Here is a 19808-nt window from a genome sequence, read left to right on the forward strand (position 1 = left end):
GTGTGTTGCAGCCATGCTGCAGTGAGTACAGCCAGTGTAGAAAGGGCAGAGATTCAGCCAGCTCTGAGTAGTCTGAGCTGAGCCAAGCAGACTGGCCAAAGACGAGCTCAAATCCAGGCTATGTGCTGAATGTTGTGGCCGTTTGAGCTACATTTCTAGCCTGGACCTAAAAAAAAATTAGAAACAGAGAAACTTAGATGCTCATTGTAAAGTGGAGAAATACTGGAGTCTCTGAAGAGGTGAACATGTCAGGGACAGGCCAGCTTGTATCTGGCCCTTGCTGCTTTTGCTGCATTTGCTGCTATCTCCCCTCACTGCTGTTCTGACCTGCTGCTTTGCTGCTTCACTGCTTCCCTTTACTCCAGCCTCACCGTGTCTAAGGTTACTATATTCTGTAACAGTTTATTTTGCCTATGTTGTTATATTTAGTTTGACTGTAAAAATACCATTTCATTCTCTGATTTTCTGAATCCTGAGGTGTAGTGATTTTTTTTTTCCCTCTCTCTCTAGGGCAGATTAACAATAAGCTATTGGGGGAGGGATCCACTTTAACCCTTAACAAATGTGCATGTGATCCCTCTCGTGGGGTTATTTTGGAGCTTGGTCTGCTGAGTAGAGACTCAGTGCTGTGTTTAGCAGGTGGACCTGGCTGTCCTCAGTGTATCACAGTATCATCAGGGTTGGAAGAGACCTCACAGATCATCGAGTCCAACCCTTTACCACAGAGCTCAAGGCCAGACCATGGCACCAAGTGCCACGTCCAATCCTGCCTTGAACAGCTCCAGGGACGGCGACTCCACCACCTCCCCGGGCAGCCCATTCCAGTGTCCAATGACTCTCTCAGTGAAGAACTTTCTCCTCACCTCGAGCCTAAATCTCCCCTGGCGCAGCTTGAGGCTGTGTCCTCTCGTTCTGGTGCTGGCCACCTGAGAGAAGAGAGCAACCTCCTCCTGGCCACAACCACCCCTCAGGTAGTTGTAGACAGCAATAAGGTCTCCCCTGAGCCTCCTCTTCTCCAGGCTAACCAATCCCAGCTCCCTCAGCCTCTCCTTGTAGGGCTTGTGCTCAAGGCCTCTCACCAGCCTCATCGCCCTTCTCTGGACATGCTCAAGCATCTCAATGTCCTTCCTAAACTGGGGGGCCCAGAACTGAACACAGTACTCAAGGTGTGGTCTAACCAAGGCAGTGAGCTTGACTTAGGTTCTGGCCAGTGGGTCTTGGTCATGTTCCACTCCAGCTACTCAAGGATTTAAACCAAAATATGATTTCTCTCTGAAAACCTAATTTAGTGAAGTATTTAAGCGTATGCATAAGGCCATCCCTTCTGCACAGAGGCACTCAAGTGTGTGCAGGCAGCTTGCTGAAATCTGTTGAATGAAGCACTGGTGGAAATGCTTTTCTGGCATTAGGAATCCCTAATTTGAGACATTTAGGAATTAAGTCATTGTAATAAAAGATAAAAACCCACCATGCAAGAGGGTAGCAGAGAAAGAAGGCAATGTGGAATTCTCTGGACATGTTTATACAGGCTGTATATTGTGTGTTGTTAGTGTAGTTCTTCTGCGCTGTAAGCTAACAATTAGCAATTAAATTCCCATTATGGGATCATGTTGGTAATTGAGACAAACTGTAAGTGTGTAACTGTTTTAAACCTTTCTTTTAACTAACCCAAATACTGTAGTACTTATATAATTCAGAGATAATATCCCCATTAGTAGACTTTATGACTCAATAAACAGCTCCCACAAGTTCATAAAAGCCCAAACCATAAACACCAGTACTATTAATGCAACAGAAATTCTCTGCCTCCCTATTTTCTTGGTGGTCTAGATAAAACAAAGGGAAATGCTATCTCAGAAAAGAAAAAACAGCCAAAAAAACAATAAACCCACATTTATTCCGGCTATATAAATATAAATGTATTGTCTTAAAACCCATCTGGAACTTTCCTCTCCTCCCCATGTCCCAGGTGGTCTGGCAACTGTGATGCATTCTGGTTTTGTCTGCAGGGCAAGAGCAAGAGCTCCCATTTGAAATAATTTGCACACAAGGACTGTATGTAAAAGTGCTGGTGGTATCCTCACCCTGTCTCTCCCTACTGGACAAATGAAAGCAAAATCTTCTCTAGAAGTGACTGTCAATGTACTTACCCTTTCTTTGTTAGATGGTTTACATTTTTGCAATGGAAAAGCCTCATTGAAGTCTCTGGACTTGTAGTTTTTTGAATCTTTTGGCTGCTGGCTTCCCCTCCCTATTCTAACATCTACATGAGTTCTAGAGAACAGCATCTCCCTGCCTGGAGGCTAACCCAAGCAGAGCTTTCGTAGCTTCCATTTGGATCTGAGGGAAGTGATTAAGCCATTTGCAACAGAAAATGAACCCTCTCCTTTGTCCAAAAAAAAAAAAGACAGAGCTTTATTTTTCAGCGTGGTAGGGCACTGTTGCGCTTGGCAAATCATTGCACAGCGAACCACTTCTGTCTGGTCAGCTTGCTTTACCGCTGGGGGACATTGCTTCCTCTCTTGTTAAAGTCATATTGTTTGTCTTTGTCAAAATGCAGGAAGCTTTGTCATTGCTAGTCACAGAATTGCAGAACTGTAGAGGTTGGAAGGGACCTCCAGAAGTCATCAAGTCCAACCACCTTGCCAAGGCAGGATCCCTTAGGGTAATTCGCACAGGAATGCGTCCAGGCAGGTCTTGAAAGTCTCCAGAGAACTCCACAATCTCTCTGGGCAGCCTGTTCCAGTGCTCTGTCACCCTCACTGTAAAGAAGTTCCTCCCCATGTTGAGGTGAAACCTTCTGTGCTCCAATTTGTAGCCTTTGCTCCTTGTCTTATTGCTGTGGACCAGCGAAAAGAGATTGGCCCCATCCACTTGACACCCACCCCTCAGATATTCATAGCTGTTGATCAGATCTCCTCTCAGTCTTCTGATCAATGGCATGTGAAAAGCTGGAGGTACACAAGGAAGCCAATGTTTTGCTCTCCTCCTGGTTGCCATCAGGTAACTCATCCTGGGGTGACACTTATGGTTTTCATTTGTTGTTTGTTGCATCACATCTTCTGGGTTTGCCGCTTCTGTGTGAGAGTTCTTTCCCTCTCAAGTGGCTATTGGGATTCGTGTCTGTCTCCTTGCTGCTGCTGGATTCCTGACCTTTACACCTCTGGTGGGTTGAAATTACCCCCAAAACAAAATCACCAGACTAGCTCAGAAGGTTTGGCAGTAAGATAAAGCTGTATTTTACAGCAAGCTAAATTTATAAGCATGTAGCCAAAACTACATATTTACATGTATTTATATGCAGTCATTTACAATGTAGTAATAATACAGAAATCAAATCCTCACCTCCTCTGGACAAAGAAAGCCCAGAAAGGGCCAATGCCACCTTCCTCTTTCAGCCCAGATAGAAAACCAAGCAAGATCTCATGTGTTACCTGGTCAGTCAAGGTTAGTATTCAGCCATGCACAGAGGAGCGGTGGAGGAGGTGTAAGGCAGAAGGCAAAGGGAACAAAGAGTGAGAGATTGTTTGTGTATAGGCTTTTTATACCAATCAGCAAACCAGGGAACGATCTAGACTTGCTCATTATTTGCCTTTTACAACCAGTGCCCTGCTCATTCACAGTATCACAGTATTATCAGGGTTGGAAGAGGCCTCACAGATCATCAAGTCCAACCCTTTACCACAGAGCTCTAGGCTAGACCATGCAAAAGAAAAGAATGTCCAGAAAGTCCTCTCTCGTGTTTATAATTTAGAAGCAAAATAGAGCCTTAGCTCTTAAACTGCTATACAAGGTCAGTGAAGCCATGCCTAGGCACTAGCCAGCAGCCAGAGCAGAGAAAAGGAAGGGAAGAACAGTTTGTGCAGCAGGTTATACACTGCAACAGCAAACAAATGGAATGATACTTTAAATGATTTTTCTTTTGTACCCAGTACCCTATTTTAGTTACTTTTTTGCTGTTCTGTGGTTATAATATAGAACCGGGACAGAGGGTTAAGTGCTAAACTACTGCAGTGCCTGCGTGAGCGAGTTTGGCTTTTAGGACCCCAGGAAAGGTAATTTTCTCAACTCAGACATTTTGTTCTGTGGAAGCTTGGTAAGTAGAGAGCAAATATGGTCTCTCTTGGGCTTCATGCCATTTACATTTCACTGGCCTTCCTGGGTTATCCTGAACTCATCTCTAACAGTTTCCATAACAATGGTATCAAACCGGGAGCACTCCCCTGGGGAATCTGCCTCTGCACTCCCTCTTGCCCCTGCCCCACAGTAACTCTTGCTTGGTAAAGTGTCTGGGCCTCACAGCAGGGTCATAGCTGCCCTTTTCGATTCCCTGTTGGCAACCATATAATGAGGACAACCCAAGACCCGAAGCAAATCAAATATTCCCATTAGAAAGAATCAGCATCCTAATGAAGCAAAATTCCTTTCAGGAGGCAAGCAACCACAAAAGACCTGAACTGTCACTGCTGAGGTGCCAATAGTTTCACCATTAATTTCTGTGGGAACAGGATTTGGCTTTCCTTTCTGGGAACAGGCAATTCATTTGCTGCTTTCCTGCTTTTGCACACAAACCCCTCAACTCATCTCAGGGTCTGCATACTCCAGCTGCAGCACCCAGGTGCCAGGACTGGGTCAGATCTTGGCAGGTCCCAGCTGAAAAAGGAGTACTGCAAATGCACAGATTTGGGAATCTGGCACTTAGCTCCTTAAGCAAACCAACTGCAGTTTGGTACAGGGTCTAAAGGACTTAAAGGCCAAGCTGTAACTGAACCAAGAACTTCTCCACTTCTAATCTGTTCTCTGGCTCCTATCAAAATGAGAAGCTGTATCAAACCCTCGTGCAGACAGGAGAGACAGATGGTGTCTGCAGTCCAGGCTGCAATCTGTTAGTAGGGAGGCTTTGCAGGTAATGCTAGCACAACTGCACAGGAATGAGAAAAGGAGTACTTTGCAGGTATGAGATAGTGCTCCTGATCCCCTGTGAGTATGTGGATGAGGAAGAGAGGGTCTGAGATTCTGCATCACAGAAAAAAGTCCACCTGTCTGATCTCCTATGTCTCTATCATCCTTTGTCAACAAAGGGAGCTGAAGGAGTAAGAGAAATTCCCGTGAGGAGTGCCTGCAAGAGGAAAATGAATGGCTTTTCTTTACCCTAAAGCACACACCTTAATCTCAATATGTGGGTGGGCTGTTAGCAGACTTACAGAGAAGAAAAATGGACTTCTCAGGCTTTGACTTCATCTTACGTGGTTATGAAGTGCTCCAAAGCCTCCTGAAATGTTCCTGGCTGTTTAGATGGAGTGGGACTGTGCTCTTCTCTTAGCTTGGAAACTTGTAACTGGAAGCCTGCAGATGGCTGCAGTTCTTATGGTGTGTCCAAGTCCCTACACGTGGCTCGGGAGGCAGTGGGGGACTGTTCTCCCACAGCAGGCTCAGTGGCTGCACGATTGCCTCCTCGACAAGGAGGAGTTTCTGCTTTTTGATTGCTCTTTTGCCTCCTGGATTGCTCTGCCCAGCTCCACAAACCCACCACTTTGCCCGTGTGAGAAGCAGTGCTCCCTTTCTCACTGGTCAGGGTCATTGCACAGCACTCCTCCTGCCTCAACAGCTGAAGTCTGAGGATACTCCTAAGACTGTTTAGCCTTGCCCTGCAAAGCCCTTGGCTGAGCTTTTCCTACTCATGATGCGTGGAGAGCTAGAGAAAGAAAGAATGGTGTCTTAACACCCAACAAGCAGGAGGAAGAGCTGCACAGAGGTTGAGGAATGCTTCCCTCTCCTCACATTCCTTTTTGTAAGAATGACCTGTTGGTGACATCTGAGTGCTCTCTGCCTCAGCATGCTGAATGCTTCTCATATTGCACCAGGTAAACCATAAATCACAGTGTGAGGTACAATTCTGGGGACCTAATAGTGCTAATATAATCCGTGATAGTGGTGCTAAACATCCATGAGGTAAGGAAAGTAATCAATTTGCCACCTCTGAGGAGCATTTTCAGTGTTTCCAAATCCTCAAGATGGAACTCAAGCTTATGGAACAGGACACTTACAGCACAGGTGACTGAAAGCTGTTCTTGGGGTGGTACAATCCTCCATTTATCTCAGGTTGTGATGGTTTAGGTGTTCCCTGCCCCCCCCACACTTTGGAAATCACCCAGACCAGACTCAGCCAGCTCTGGAAATATGAATGAAGCTTATATTTACAGCTGGCACAATATACAAGCAGATTTTTACAGTATATACAGTTATATACAGAGATATACAAGGTAAAAGGTAATACAGAAACACAACAGCCCTCCCAGAAACCTGAGTCCCCAGGAGGGGCTCCCAACCACCCTCCACCTTCTCCCCCCCATATCAACCTTATCCCAGTCCCAAGGAGAAATGGAGGTTCGGCCAGGGGGTTAGGAAGCAAAGTGGATTAATCAGAGAGATGGCAGAGAGGCTAGAGAGAGAAACAGAGCTCAGAGCTCCCAAGCAGAAGAAGTGCCTTACCTATGTTTGGATTCTTGTTCTCATACCTCTCAGCAAGCCTATGAGTGAAGTAGACATCAGCACTGTTTCTCTTTCACAGCCTGTGATCTAATCCTTCTCCCCAAAACGTTCTACCTAGCTTCAAACTAGCACACAGGTGTACAAGTAATGGATAATGTACTAGTGCAAGTAGATTTTACAGGCTGGTATCATAGCAGCCTTTCACCTCTGTGCCTAAATATTCAAACCAGAACAGCATCCTTGAGGGAAATGGTTATTGTCCTTCTGGAAAATAATAAAGCAAAACACAGCATAAAATGCTGACTTTGTGCAGTGGACTGGAATACAGCTGTTAAAAAAATGATAGTAATTTAAGGGAAGTTCTTTACCCTAAAGATGATCCTTGAGGTCCCTTCCAACTCTGACAATTGTGTGATTCTATGTGAGTAAGAGGTAGTTGTGTCACTGATGGGATTGTTGCCTCTTCTCCTAATCGTGTTGCTCGCTGTATTTGCCCTGGGTAGCATGGTGGAGAGAAAATATGAACCTCTGTGTCTGCCAGGGAAGAAAGCGTGGGTTGCACCATGGCATGTGGTTTCCAGGAGTCAGGCCACTTTAGGAATCACAGAATCACACAACTTTAGAGATTGGAAGGGACCTTCAGAGATCATTGAGTCCAACCTCCCTGCCAAGGCAGGATCCCCTAGGGCAATCTGCACAGGAGTGCATCCAGGTGGGTTTTGAAAGTCTCCAGAGAGGAGACTCCACAGCCTCTCTGGGCAGCCTGTTCCAGTGCTCTGCCACCCTCATTGTAAAGAAGTTTCTCCTCACGTTGAGGTGAAACCTTCTGTGTTTCAATTTGTAGCTGTTGTTCCTTCTCTTACTGCTGCTGACCACTGAAAAGAGACTGGCCTCAGCTACCTGACACCTACCCCTCAGATATTTGCAGATGTTGATCAGATCTCCTCTCAGTCATCTCTTCTCCAGACTAAACACCCCCTGGCTTCACAGTCTCTCTTTGTAGGGCAGATGCTCAAGTCCCCCAGTCATACTCATGGCTCTCTGCTGGACTCTCTCCAGCAGGTCCCTGTCTCTTTTGATCTGGGGAGCCCAGAACTGGACACAGTACTCCAGTTATGGTCTCAGCAGGGCAGAGTAGAGGGGAGAAGAACCTCCCTAGACTTGCTGGCCACACTTTTCCTGATGCACCCCAGGATGCCATTGGCTCTCTTGGCCACAAGGGCACATTGCTGTCCCATGCATAACTTGCTGTCCACCAGGACGCCAAGCAAGGATGAGCAAGAAGGGCTGGGAAAGACTTGCTGCACAAAGATGTTTCCAGTCAAGTGAGTAAACCTTCCTTTCCCCACGGGGAGCTCATGGCCTTTGTTTCGGATGACTGAATGTGTGTTGGTTGATTGAAGCCGGCTTGGTACTTAGGATATACTAAAATTAGTGTTGGAGCAAGAAAGGGCAGCAATGGAAGGAGAAAGAGATAATGGACATCTGATTTCTTTTAACAACATTGAAGTTAAGCTTTTTTTTGTTATTCTCAGGGCCAGTTCAAGAGGTTGTTGTGTTCCCTGAACATCTGTTCATGGCTGTAGCTGTTCCTTATCCAGACTGCTCTTCCACGTAAGCAAAGAGCCAGCGTTGTGAGTTGAGTGCTGGCCAGTGTGGTCTGTGTCTGTGCCAGGCTGCACTTGCCTTTTAAGTGGTGAAGATTTCAATCAGTGTTTTCTTCCTTTGGAAGTGTGATGCCCTGATGCTGGGCTGGTGGGGCACTGCTGCACGCAGTTGCTAGGGAAACATCTTCAAGTTCATTTTCCTTTGAGTTTTGTCATTCAACTCACAGCATGGCAGTAATTGTTCTTTTAAAAGTGGGACGTGCAAGCCATGAAAGGGTGCCAGTCACTGATGTAAGGGCTGGCACTGACCAAATGCTCTGCCTTGAATCTCACCAGAGGCCTTAGGGTCAGCAGAGAGGTTTCTGCAGGTGCTGGAGGGAGGTGAGGGAGCAAACCAACATGATTATGGATTTGAATATTATGACCAAAAATAACCCAGCCTTCAATTACAGCTACAGCAATAATTCAAGTTCAATCTTGTATGCCTGAGATGTTCTGCTAGGCTTTGTATTTACATTTGAGTAGACTTTTTTTCTGGCAGAGGTAACCCTTGTTTTGTTCATGAGTCTGCTAGCAGTGCATGGTAGGCTCTGTGGTGAAAGAAAATGTGACAGGAATTACTGGCACTTGACTGAATACCCCAAACTGGGTAGAAAATCCTGATGAATTGATAAGCCTTTTCCTATTATTCAACCTTGACTGTCATTAAAATCATCCCTTGTCAGCATGCCAGAGAAGCAACGGTGGAAGCTGCAAACACCAGGTTTTGGGGAAGAAGAGACCTCACAAAACAGGAGTGTTTCCCAAGCATTTGCATGTCTAAACTCTCCCTCCAAGAGAATCAGGCACAAAGTCACATATCCCTTCTCTGCAGGGACTGAACTGGGGACTAATTTTCTAATGGGCAATTCTAGGAATTGCTCTGTGAACAGAGGCAAAACAGATTATTTTGGAAAAACAGTTGTGGTTTTGTCATCATCTCTCTGTAATGCTTGGGTGTCAGCAAAGCTGTGCGTGAAGCCTCATTATCTCATTGTGCAGACACAGCAGGACTCAGCTTGTGATCCAGAGATATCGCCCTTGAAGAAGATCAGGCAGAAGTTGAGATGGGGTCCCAAAAATTGAGATGTGAAAGGGCACATCCAAGATTAGTGTGGCAGACCCAAGGGAAAATCCCGACCCTCCAAACCCTTAAACTGCACCTTCTCCAGTGGGCTTCAGCTTTCCCTTTTTCATTTTGGGTCTACAGCTCAGGTAACATCTTGAGAGGATAGCTGCTTTCACCCTGAACTTGCCAGCTGAACCAGGATGGAGTCCTTTGTGGGTTTTGCTCTCCCTGAAGGCCCAATATCCTGCCCTGGGTGATGATTTACATCATGCAGAGAGGAGGACTCAAGGGAGGCTTCTACAACCCTTGAGGACATGCAGGAGGGTGACCCCCTCTGGGGGTCTTCAGGTAGACTTGATTGCTTATGTCCTCACTTCTTTCCATCAGCCACAGGCTGCCAAGCATGAGGAGGCTTTTTTTTGAGTGAGATGGTATCCTGAGTGTTGGGAGGGAAGAAGAATGATTCCCTACCAGCTCCCTCATCCTCATCCCCCACTTTGACAGAAAGTTGGGTCAGTGCTGTTTTTGTTTCTGCTTCTTTCTTCCTTGCCAAAGAAATCATTGTGACTAACTCCTCGTCATATGTGTTTGACAGCGTTTCTGGGATCAGGTCCTTCTCATGAAAACAAAAATAATCCCTCTTGCCTCCCCTCCCAGCTATCCCATAACATACGTAAGTGTTCGAGGAAGCCAGGAACCTATTTTGGTTCAAATCATTATTAATAAGTTCAGGAGCTATGTGTTTCCCCCTCTTCATTCAAAATGAACTATGTTTTGGAGGAAAAAATATATCTATCTTGCAGAGTTTTAATCCAAAGGGACACCTCTTAATTAAATTAACCAGTGAAAAGGAAATACTTGTAATAAGGGTGCAAAACAAATATTTGTCCTGGGCACATTCTAATTTATCACAGCCCAAAAGGAGTCCATAATGTTTGTTTTTCTTCACTGAAATGTGACACATTCAGATATCCTTCTCATTTATAAATTGGTGTATGCCACATGGGATATCCTCCTATGGGTTAAGGGTATTGGCCTGTGAGTGATATAGTGCAGCTGAGAGAGCTGCAAAGTGGAGATGAGTAGTCCTGAAAAACATAAGCCCTAAATTTAACATTACCCAGAGGCAAAAGCAGCTCTGAGCTGACTGGAGGGTGGAGGCAAGGCTGTGCAGCCCTGATGTATTATCATGTGGGAATGCACAGGAGGAAAGAAAAGCACCCACTCTCCCTCCATTAATCTGCATTTGTTTACCTAGGTGGTGCTATGCTGAGACCTCCTGAAGCCCTACTCGGGCAAAAAGGAGAAGAACTAAGAAGTGGGAGCCTATTTTTAAAGGATCTGGTAGGTTTCATTAATTTTGCAGACAGTGCTTTCTTGTTTGTAATTGTGTTCATGATTAAATAATGGATGCTTTCGGTGCTGTAGGTAACTCCTACCTCTCTGGGTTTAGCTTAGCACTTCAAGAGATAAAACACCATTCCTATACACATAGCTTTGTCTCTACATTCACCCTCTCTAATGTCTGTGTGAATGCTCATGTGGCATTGGACATGGGGACAGGCTGGGAGAGCTGGGGTTGTTCGGTCTGGGGAAGAGAAGGCTTTGGGGAAACCTTACAGCAGCCTTCCAGTAGCTGAGGGGGGGCCTACAAGAAAGCTGGGTAAAGATTGTTGACAAGGGCTTGTAGTGATAGGACAGGGAATAATGGCTGTAAGCTGGAAGAGTGCAGATTTAGAATGGATATTAGGAGAGAATTCTTTACAGTGAGGGCAGTGAGACAGTGGAACAGATTGCCCATCGAGGTCCCCTTCATGGAAGTTTTCAGAGCCAGGTTGGACATGTTCTTAATCAACCTGTTCTAGTGGCAGGTGTCCCTGCTCATGGCAGAGGGGCTGGTACTCGATGATCATCAAAGTCCTTTCTAACCTAAACCATGCTATGATTCAGCAGTTGTGCACACACACATACATGCACACGCTCAGGTGTATAAGAGAAGTCAGTCAAATATAGGCTTGCTTAATTTTACCTTATGTTGCACAGCTGACTACATTGTAAACGTGTGCTACTTTCTACTTTGCAAAACTGGGGCCAATCATGCTGGAGGAAAATAGGCCAAACCATCAGGAACACAGTCGTTCCAGAGAATCAGGGTGCACAGGGAAAGCTCTGGTTTACAATCTAATGGAATAGACTATTACAGTTGGAAGGCACCTACAAGAGCCATCTAGTCCAAGTGTCTGACCTCTTCAGGGCTGGCCAAAAGTTAAATGCCTTGCTAAGGGCATTGTCCAAATGGACAGGCTTGAGGCATCAACTACCATACAACATAGCTGAAATTATGGAGACAAGATAATGCCCCAGTGTAGGAGGGCTCTAATTAATTGTTAACTCAGACTGCAACGTTAGCTGCAGATGCCAGACTATATGGACAGCTGCTGGATGCCTTATGTTTGACCTGCAAGAAGCTATAAGAGCTAAACTGTGAGAATAAAACCTGAGTTTATAGGGAAAGAAATGGCCAGTGCAGTTTGCAGCGCAAAACCTACATCAACACTTTATTCAAGAAGCAAGGGCAACTCTCCAGCCTGGTCCAGTCTGTGGAGGAAGTTATGCTTTTAACAGGGAAACCAGCACAGATAGCTGACTTTGTATGCAGGGAGCAGTTGTTGTCCTTCTGATTATTAATGAGACCTCATATTCCAACCTTTTATTCCAGATATATTAACTGCAGCTAGAAATCATTAGAGAATGAACTCAAGAACTGCAAAGTAAAGTGCTGGCCTTCTGCACTAGGCAAGGCACTGAAAATAGGATCACAGATTAGAACCATAGAACAGCTTGGGTTGGAAGGGACCAGTGCTCACAAGAGCAGAGTAACAAAATGGAAGAGAAGCAACAAAATGACCATTTGCTTTAACCAACAGCTGGCTCTCAGCAAGCTGCTGCCAGGTAGAAAGAAGTTTGGGATAAAAAGATCTCTGATAGCATTGCTTGTTACTCAGAAATGGAGGGAAAAAGGATAGCACATTAAATACTAGATACTGCCAGGAAAGGTGTTTGAATGGTAAGTCCAAGCTACATCATGATTCAAGTGCCCTAAAATAGATAGAGGAGAGCCAGAGGTACAGACAGAAGAAAGAGAAGAGTGAGGAGAGCTGTGACCAAGCACACACAAAAGGAGTGGTGAAACAGCTGAGGAAAGAAAGCCCATTCAGGGGAAAATCCTCTTTAGTGTTTCTCGTAATGCAAGAACAAAGAGTCTTCCAAGGACAGTATCAAGTTGAAAAAGAGGGCAAGGAAGCACTAATTTCATAAGCAGCACAGCTACCTCATGCCTGTGTCTTTGCCACGGGAAGCTGCAAAGACCACGAAGGTAGAGGGGCTCCTAAAGGGATGAGACAAATTCAGAGGGGTTGGTTGCTGCTGGTTAAATGCAGCAGCCCAGCTGCAGCTCCAGCTCAGCATGCCCTGTGACCAGAGTGCTGGGAGCACAGCAGGTATGCCAGGGAAGGCCCCTGACTGCTGGTCGTGTTTCCTCTGTGCTTTGCTCTGAGCATCTGCTACTGGCCGCTGTTGGAGGCAGGATGCAGGGTTGGACTGACCCTTGGTCTGTCCTTGCCGAGCAGTTCTTGCATTCCTCTGTCTCACCAAGAAATACAGATGTGCTGTGCTGACATCTAAATAAAATAATCTAACTCTAAATAAACTGAATGTTCTCCTTGAACAAAATAATAATAATAATGAACAGAACCAAACCAAAACAACGACAACAACCAAACCCCTCAAATAAAACCAAGCTAATGTTTATATTGGGAAAAAAAGTGCATTTTTTTTCTTCCTAGATCATTCAAAAACATCTGTAGGGGTTTTATTCAGAATCCTCCCTCTCCAAAGTTCACATTTAGGTTGAGACAAATGTTTTCACTGCCAAAGAAGATATTTCCAGAAGGCTGGAAATGAGAGAAAAGAGAGTTAAGATGCAAATTGACTTTTATTTCCCCCCCCCCCCCCCCCCTTCTTTTCTGCAGCCTTAACCAGCAATCTCACAATTTACAGTAATTTTGCTAACATTTGCTTATCTTCTTGGAGAGAAGTGCTCTGGTTTAGTGGAGGCTGTGTTTTACCAGAAGGATAAACAACAGTTTTACTGACTACTCAGAATTTCCCAGGGTTGCCTCACACGGATTTGTAGGAGAAAGTCTCCACAGGATAATGCTCTTGATACTAGAGCTGAGAGATCTGAAAGGGAGCATTGGACCTGATAGTGCTTAGCAGCTGCTGAGACAAGCCCTGTGCATGTCACAGAACCTAAGGAAAGCTGGAATTAATCTCGGTGGCAGACACAGCTGGGGAATTTGCCTTCAGTAAAGACAGGATTGCCCAACGCTTCCCATTGTAAGCTCTTGCTTATGCTTTCTCATAACATGGGCAAACTTCAGCTTTTCAGGCTGGAATTATACACATCAGATTTATTTCCCTAGCTATAAACCTGGGAAGAGATAAGTGCAAACTTAGAGAGGAAAGAGCAGAGACAGAAATGGGAGCTTACAACACACCTGCCAACTTGTTCCTGTTAAGGCTGCTAAGTTCTTCTGGAGATGAGGCAAAAGCCTGGAACCCAGCAAGGGAGCTAGTATCAAGCACATTGTATTCTTGCCATTCCCACCAGTAGTGGCTGCCAGTTGGTGATGTGATGCTCTGAAGGCTCACTTCACATGCAGAGAGGCTGATGGTGTGTCAGCACTGCTGAGAATGCTCCTGTCACGTCACACGATTCCTGTTTGGTGGGCATTGGCCTAGGAAAGAGGAATCATGGAATCCTAGAATGGTTTAGGTTGGAAGGGACCTCAAACATCATCCAGTTCCATCCCCCTGCTATAGGCAGGGACACCTCCCACTAGAATAGGTTGCTCAAAGCCTCATCCAAGCCTTGAACACCTCCAGGGAGGGAGCAGCCACAGTACTCCAGGTGTGGCCTGACCAGTGTTGAGTACAGGGGAAAAATAATCTCCCTTGAGGGTAACTAGAAGGTGATAGAGTATCTGTGGTGTGGCCTCAAGTCCTACCACGTTAGGGAATGCTGGAACTGAATGTGTGACCTTGGTGCAGCTGGTCTTCAAGTACAAAGGTCCTAGAACCTCAAGAAATGACTGAACCCTCCCATCTTCCATGTGGGATCAACTTGGTGCTCTAGTGGTAACGTCAGAGGCAAGATGGTGTGTTAACAGCCACAGTTCTCCCACTCCAAAGGGGAGATGAGGAATGAGCAAGGTTGACAGGTACCAAAAAGCTGTTGAAATGCATTCAGGACTCTGGAAAGGAAATTAGGAAATTGTGTTTCCTGTTCTGCCAGAAGCACATGTGATGAAACTGCCATAATGTATATGTGCAGAAGGCTTGAAGGAAGGATTATCTCGTGTTAAATTAGCTGTATTGCAACAGCATTAAAGAAAACAAGAACAGGAAAAACTCTTCAATCCGTAAGAGGGTTTGTGAGATGCCTCAGAAAAATAGATCTTCCTGTTAGCAGGAGGCCTATCATTCTTGTGGGGTCATTGGAAGAGACCCAAGGCCCTTTGCACTCTGCATGTGCAGCATAAAACAGCTTTGCATTTGCTTGATCTCTCTCATTATGTTATACAACCTTGAAGAAAGAAAAGCAAGCATCGAATTTGTGATTTATGGCTGGATATTTACTTGCTGTATCCGGGTGCAAGACCTAGTCCAAGAGAAGGGGGGGGATAAAAAGAGGCTATGAGCCCAGAACAAAAGCTACACTCTTAAGGACTAAAAGTATTTTTCTTGGAGCACTGTCACCACGAGCTCTGCTTGGAAAGCCTACTGCCTGCTCAGCCCTGCAAGGATTTCCGAGCTCATGTGTTTCCACGTTGCTCTCAACACTCTTTGTACTTGGCCCGGTGGACCTGAACCCCCATCCTCACTGCTTGCTGCAGAGGAGATTCCTGGAGCCCGTGGCTGGGTTGAGAAAAGCCCTTTTTAATAAATGACCAGAGCAGAGTGGGATGAAGGAGCATCTGGCACTCCCAGCTCTGATTTATTTCCGCAGCAACACGCAAAACATTGAGTGATAAATTATTGGAAGTCAGTGGTCCCTTGGAGAACAGGGCTGTGATGAATGGCCAGCAGTTGGCATCCCACATAGCTGTGCATCCCTGAAGGCTACCTAGGGAGATGGTAGGGGGAAAGAAAAGGCCAGAGCCTCTGAAGGATACAGCTGTTAGGAATGTCTTCCTTTTGAGGAGCCATTACTTTGACTTCTAACACCTTCTTTCAGCAAGGGGAAGTAGTCAGCTGGGAATAAAGAGCAACCACTAAACCCACCTCCACCTGCAGCCTGCTCTGATCAAGGATGGCAGTAAAGCTGGATATTGGTTTACTCAACATGGTTTTGTTTTTTTCCTTAGGAATGACAGGGGTTCCCTTAAAAGGTGTTGCAGATACCAGGGATGTCTTTTGCAGTTTCCTAGGCTGGGAAATTCCATGTGTGTGCCTTACCAGTAAAAAAGCCACAGTGTGCTTGTTGGCAATGGAAATCAGAATTATCTCTTAGCCTGGAGAAGAGGAGGCTCAGGGGGGACCTCATTGCTGTCTACAACTACCTGAAGGGAGGTTGTAGCCATGTAGGGGTTGGTCTCTTCTCCCAGGCAACCAACAATAGAACAAGGGGACACAGTCTCAAGTTGTGCCAGTATAAGTACAGGCTGGATGTTAGGAGAAAGTTTTTCACAGAAAGAGTGATTGGCATTGGAATGGGCTGCCCAGGGAGGTGGTGGAGTTGTTCAGGAACATCCCTGGAGGTGTTCAGGAAAAGACTGGATGAGGCACTTGGTGCCATGGTCTAGTTGACTGGCTAGGGCTGGGTGATAGGGTGGGCCAGATGATCTTGGAGGTCTCTTCCAACCTGGTTGATTCTGTGATTCTATTTTGGAGTCAGTGTTTAAAGACACCAGAAAAAAAAAAAAAGGCCAGATAGTGTAAGCACCTCCTGGTTGCCCTGGTTGGGTAGAACTTTTATAAGGGGCAGAGCAGAAACCACTGAGGAACATCTTCCCTTAATGATCCTGCAGCTTGTGATCCCAGGTGAGGGAATGTGGTAACTGGGATCACTGCAGGTGGCTGCTGGCTGAGGCTGCAGGGTGGTACTGGAGCAGATAAACTCTGCCTGTTCCTCCATCCTGCACCTTGAGAGCTGGGTGTAGAAAACACACTGTTAATCATGAAAGACCATTTGACAGAAGGTTTGTTATACATCAGATTGTTACAGCAGCCACTTCCAATACTGTACACACCACCATATCCTCTGAAGCAGAATCACACAACTTTAGAGGTTGGAAGGGACCTCCAGAGATCATCGAGTCCAACCTCCCTGCCAAGGCAGAGTCCCCTAAGGCAATCTGCACAGGAGTGCATCCAGGTGGGTTTAGAAAGTCTCCAGAGAAGGAGACTCCACAGCCTCTCTGGGCAGCCTGTTCCAGTGCTCTGCCACCCTCATGGTAAAGAAGTTTCTCCTCACGTTGAGGTGAAACCTTCTGTGTTTCGATTTGTAGCTGTTGTTCCTTGTCTTATTGCTGCTGACCACTGAAAAGAGATTGGCCTCAGCTACCTGACACCCACCCCTCAGATATTTGCAGATGTTGATCAGATCTCCTCTCAGTCATCTCTTCTCCAGACTAAACATCCCCAGGTTTCTCAGTCTCTCTTTGTAGGGGAGATGCTCAAGTCCCCCAGTCATACTCATGGCTCTCTGCTGGACTCTCTCCAGCAGGTCCCTGTCTCTTTTGATCTGGGGAGCCCAGAACTGGACACAGTATTCCAGTTATGGTCTCAGCAGGGCAGAGTAGAGGGGAAGAACCTCCCTAGACCTATCACACACACACAGAGAGACACACATAATATTAAGGGCTAGAATGGATCCAAAAGATTATCTAGTCCAACCCCCTTGCCAGAGCAGGACCACCTGTTTTATTTGATTGTATTTTACAGCCCAGTTTTCCTTTTTCTTTTTTTATCCCACTTCTCCCCCATCTCCCATTTCTCCCCCATCTCCCTCCTTTTCTTTCCATCTCCTTCCTTTCCTCTCCATTTTCCTGTTTCCCCCCCATATTCCTCTTTTAATCTCCGCCTCTCCATCTCCCTCCTTTCAGCACTACCTTCCCTTTTCCACCGTATCTGCCCCTTTCCCGCCCCACACAGCATTTTCCCCTTTCCCCCCCAAGCCCAGAGCACCTGGGCTCTGCTGGAGTCTCCTCCCACCCCAGCTGTGACCACTTTGCCCTCCCTGCCCACTCCCCTTTCCCCCCCAAACACAGAGCACCTGAGCTCTGATGGAGTCTCCTCCCACCCCAGCTGTGGCCACTTTGCCCTCCCTGCCCACTCCCCTATTTAATGGGCCCCAGGAAAGGCAGAAGCCCTAAGCTTGCCCAACTGGGCAGAGGGATCCTCCTCATCTCATCACTGGTGAGTCCTTGTGGTGCACACTGGGTGAATGGGAGTGGGATCCAAAGGCCGGGGGGCCTGGTGGCCCCCCGGTTAGATAGGATAGGGAGTTGATGATCGCTCTAAACATTACCCACGGGTGGTGGCTGCGCCTCCTTACTTGGGCTGAGCTCTGCTCTGTTTAGTTGCTTCTTTCTGCTCACTTCACAGAACTTCAGAGGTTGGAAGGGACCTCCAGAGATCATTGAGTCCAACCTCCCTGCTGAGGCAGGTTCTCCTAGAGTAGTTTGCACAGGAATGCAGCCAGACAGGTTTGGAAGGTCTCCAGAGAAGGAGACTCCACAACCACTCTGGTCATGTCCCTCAGCACCACATCTCCATAGCTTGAAACTCCTCCAAGGATGGAGACTCCACTACTGCTCTGGGAAGTCTGGGACAGGCCTTGAAAACTCTCAAGGGGAAGAGATTGTTCCTCTTGCTCAACCTAAACCTCCTCTGGGGCAACTTGCTGAAGAGACTGACCCTTAGTGTCATGATCGAGTTGAATAGATGGTGTTAGGTAGTAGTTTAGACTTGATGATCTCTAAAGTCTTTTCCAATCTGGTTAATTCTGTGATACTTCTCAAAAGGACTTCACAGCCCAGGCTGGGTTCTGGACTGGGAGGGATTTGATCAGGTTGTCTCTGGTGTCTCAGACTTTATCCACCTCTCCTTACACCCTTAGCATCTAGCCTGTTGTGTCTATGACAAGGCAACAGCTACTGAGTTGCCCCTGTGAAGGTGCTTATAGCACAGCTATGTCAGGATATTTTGGTGCCCTTTTAAAACCTTCTTACTCTCACTAACTCTCTCTATTTCTGGTTTATCTTCTGCAGTGATATTGGCACAGGTTGTTCATACCACTTTATCTCCCTTCACCTCCATCCTTGCTGCCCACCTGTGTTTAAAGCTCGAGCAAAGAGACCCAAGTTTTGGACAGATGTAGGAACCTAAATGACTTTTGACAACCTGGTCTCTTTGCCAGGCTTCCAAACAGACCCAGCTATGCTGACTGCACAGCTGAGAGACACCATTGGGATGCTGTGAGTACCTATTCTGCTCATGCAGGACTTTGTGGCTAAACCAGTGGCTTTCAATAGTGCACTCTATGGAGAAAAACCCAGCCCAGATAGGTCACTTGAAGAACCTTAACTAGAATAATGATTTTACCACTGATAGTACCAACACTGTCCTAGAATGCAAACAAAACATTTCTTCTTTTTAATGATCAGGGGCTCATTATCACCATTTCCTCTCTTATATTCCACAGGTGACTCTGGAATGATTTCATCTGATGCCCAGCAGGGTCAGTTTAGCATACTGAAATTGGCCTGACTTACATCTGCTTTGCAGTTCATCACTGGCATACTTCTGAAATTGTTCTATGTCTGTAAGGATGCCTTCCTCCCCTCCCCCAGTGCTCTAGTAATGCCAAGATTTATTGAATTTGAGGGTCCAGTTGTGACCTTGGCTCCCACTTGCTAAATCTGAGCCTCTGGGGTCTATAAATCTTCATGTGCTGTTCAATTTATAGAAGTGAACATCTGCTTATCATACAATATTTAAGTTGCAGGTGTATTCTACCAGTAAAATAAACGCATGAGTTCACAATTGCCTGGGCTGTGGGATGTTAGACAGATGTAGAGGAGATGGGGGTGGTTTTGACTGTTGGGAGAGCCCTCTGCAGGAGCACTCACCGCTGGCAGAGCTGCTGAACGGTGAGGTGGCTCTCAGGGCTCTCTGTCACCAAGAAGTGATGGCAGCATAGCTTTTAAGCCCCCCAAACCCCAGCCAAACTATCTTGCTGTGCAGAGAACAATATCTGGCTGAGTTGCAGACAAATCAGTAAGGGAAAGAGCTTTGTCTTGTTGCCTTTCTTCTGTCTGGTGGGAAAGGTGTCAGCCCAGGTAAGAAGGGCGAGCTTGGTGCGCAGCCTGGGGAGTGAGAGGCAGAACAGTGACTCTGTTTCTTCATTCACCTGGTGACAAATACAGTGCAGGAGAGAACAGCATCTAGGAGTGTGCACAGAGAGACCTATGAGCACCTGAGTCTGAGGAGAAACACTGTGGAGCAGGACTCCTCAGCCTAAGGAAAGCATTGCT

At 46.3% G+C, this 19808-nt stretch overlaps 1 long non-coding RNA gene across 1 annotated transcript; it reads left to right on the plus strand.

The window, feature by feature from the left end:
- The first annotated feature begins 17624 nt into the window (after positions 1–17624).
- LOC135179847 (uncharacterized) lies at positions 17625–19319 on the plus strand. The gene is made up of 3 exons (XR_010304148.1): positions 17625–17688; positions 18543–18749; positions 18977–19319. It is a non-coding gene; the product is annotated as an uncharacterized LOC135179847 (long non-coding RNA).
- Positions 19320–19808: the final 489 nt, after the last annotated feature.

This window comes from Pogoniulus pusillus, chromosome 12 (genome assembly GCF_015220805.1).
Source record: "Pogoniulus pusillus isolate bPogPus1 chromosome 12, bPogPus1.pri, whole genome shotgun sequence".
Lineage (NCBI taxonomy): Eukaryota > Metazoa > Chordata > Aves > Piciformes > Lybiidae > Pogoniulus > Pogoniulus pusillus.